Here is a 3,061-nt window from a genome sequence, read left to right as displayed (position 1 = left end):
TTGGTATATATAAGCCTATATCTGACTCGTTTAGTTTTAGGACTTACAAACAACCGTTATGTGAACAAAACTATAATACTCTCTTTAGCAGCTTTGTTGCGAGAGTATAAAAAGCAAAGTTCTTGTTTGAAATTAATATCTTTTTTATCATTTTACTAAAGGTAATTTCTCAAATTTGAAATTTAGTAAAATAAAAGAAATAAAGTTGAGTTCAATTTAAAATTAAAGCTAAAATTTGTTTTCTGGCTCAATTGGTTTTAAATTTAGGCTTTTTTTAGCATACCATTTTTTATGCTAATATAAGAGCAGAATTTAAAGCAAATTTAAATTTTCCGTAATCTATAGAATCAACTACCGCGCTACTTGAATTCAGGCTATTACCCTTTGTTTGCAACTGCAATCGCCTTGACTGCATTATTTCCATATTTAATTACCTTTAAATTCGCTTTTCAAATGTGGCCACTCTATAACTTTTTAAAATGATTGCTGTGAGAAACTGTTGCTTCTTGACTTCCGTTTACTCTTCCACTTAGACTTCATTATTCAATAATTCTTTTCGCTGCGTTCTTCCGGACGGCTATTAATCAACTGCTATTTCCCCTTCCTCGTTTCGGCTCATTGCTTCACACTTTATTGGCTTCAAATTGTTATTTATTATCTTTGAATTATGTTCACGATTGGTTATTAATATACAAACAATATCGGCAGGTGTCTAATTTTTGCGATTTTTGGTTAGTGGTTGGTGTGTCTTCAAAGTTGTCTTTTCCACTGTGCGATTTTAAAAATTTAATTTATTTATTTGCTAAGAGTTTGGTGTAGTATGATGATGGGATCATTTTAAGAAAAAAAAGCTAAATTTGAAGGTTGCCATGTGTTTTAGAATTAATAGAAGTTAAGAGAGTTGATAAGATATAGAAAGAATATAATAGGGGTATCAAATTGCATAGGTTTAAGAAAGTTTAGTTCTTTAAAATATTTTTTGAAAAGAGTTACCACTTAATTTTAAACTTTAAGCAAAAAATATATTGATTTTTTAAAGTGAAAGAGTAATTATGGTATTAAACTGAAGAGATTTAAGATATTTACGATTTGAAATATTTTAGTGAGGATGCCACTTGTTTACAATTTAATTTTTAAATTAAAAGAATTAAAAAAACAAATGGCTTACTACAATAGGAGCACAAAATTGAAGGGGTTTACGGAAGCTTAAAATTTAAGACATTTTTGTGGGAGTTGCCACATGTTATATTTTGAATGTGATTGTGGTATTAAGTTATTACATTATCAATATCAAATCGAACACGTTTAACAGGGTTTGTATGTGAAAAAAGTTCCAGGCATGTTGCCAGCTGCTTGAATATACAACATATTTTATTTGATTAAGGTTATAAAAAACTTTAAGCAAACAAGTTTTTGATTAGGCTAAATAAACTATAGAGCTGAAGAGATCAAAGAAAGCACAAAATATTTTAGGGAGGCTGCCACTTATTTAGAAACAAATGATTTATTACATTGTGGGCACAAAAATGGAGAGGCTTATCGGCAGCTATAAATTGACCATATTTTTCAGTAGAGTTGCCATTTGTTATATTTTTTAATATGATTGAAATGCTAGAACAATTCACTTAATTCGTCATGGGTGCCAAAATTAAATCTTTTAAGAGGGTTTATATTTGAAAATATTTTGCAGAATGTTGCCACCTGTTTATAAATATTGTATTAGATGAAGTTGGTAAATTATACAATATTATAGTTAAGCGTTTAAGTGAATGCGTTAAGTTGAATATGTATTGTAGAAGGTTGACACTTGTTTATATATTTTATTTTAACTAAATAAAATGTATGAAAAAGTATAACAATATAATCAGGCTAAATACGTTTTAGAGTGCTTAAAACTTAATAATTTTTGAAAAGGTTGCGACAGTGAGTGAGTGAGATTATTCCAATAAATTGTATATTAAAAAAAAAAAGGTTTAAGAGTATTTGCAATTGAAAATGTAGTTCAAAAGATTGCCACCTGTTTGAGCGATTTTTATGGTATGGGCGTCAAACGATAGGGGTAATGCTCGAAAATTCTACGAAAAAATGCGGCGGCTTACAGAAGGTTTCAAGACCGGAGCATACTCTTGTAGAACCCCCAAAGGTGATTTAGTCACCGATGCCCAGAGCATACTTAAATTATGGAGGGAACACTTCTCCGGCCTGCTGAATGGCAGTGAACGCACAACGCCAGGAGAAGGCGAACTCGATGCCCCAATCGACGACGATGGAGCAGACGTTCCATTGCACGACCGGGAAGAAGTTCGAATAGCAATTACCCGCCTGAAAAACAACAAAGCGGCGGGGGCCGATGGATTGCCGGCCGAGCTATTTAAACACGGCGGCGAAGAGCTGATAAGGAGCATGCATCAGCTTCTTTGTAAAATATGGTCGCACGAAAACATGCCCAACGATTGGAATTTAAGTGTGCTATGCCCAATCCTCAAAAAAGTACCGTGGGATATCGCATATAAGGTTCTATCGAGCGTATTGTGTTAAAGATTAAAGCCCACCGTCAACAAACTGATTGGATCTTATCAGTGTGGCTTCAGACCTGGAAAATAGATAACTAAATAGAGAAGGTACCATCTTCTATAAGAGTGTACAGCTGCTGGCATATGCCGATGATATTGATATCATTGGCCTCAACACAAATGGGTCTGGAAGTGAACGAGGGCAAGACGAAATATCTCCTGTCATCAAACAAACAGTCGTCGCACTCRCGACTTATCACTCACGTCACTGTTGACAGTCATAGCTTTGAAGTTGTAGATAATTTCGTTTGTCCTGGAACCAGCGTAAACACCACCAACAATGTCAGCCTAAAAATCCAACGCAGGATAACTCTTGCCAACAGGTGCTACTTCGGACTGAGTTGGCAATAGAGAAGCAAAGTCCTCTCTCGACAAAGAAAAATCAAACTCTATAAGTCACTCATAATACCCGTCCTGCTATATGGTGCAGAGGCTTGGACGATGACAACAACTGATGAGTCGACGTTGAGAGTTTTCGAGAGAAAAGT

Source organism: Bactrocera latifrons, unplaced genomic scaffold (genome assembly GCF_001853355.1).
Source record: "Bactrocera latifrons isolate USDA-ARS-PBARC rearing strain unplaced genomic scaffold, ASM185335v1 scaffold_110, whole genome shotgun sequence".
In the NCBI taxonomy this organism is placed as follows: domain Eukaryota; kingdom Metazoa; phylum Arthropoda; class Insecta; order Diptera; family Tephritidae; genus Bactrocera; species Bactrocera latifrons.
Note: the sequence above shows the minus strand (reverse complement) of the source record.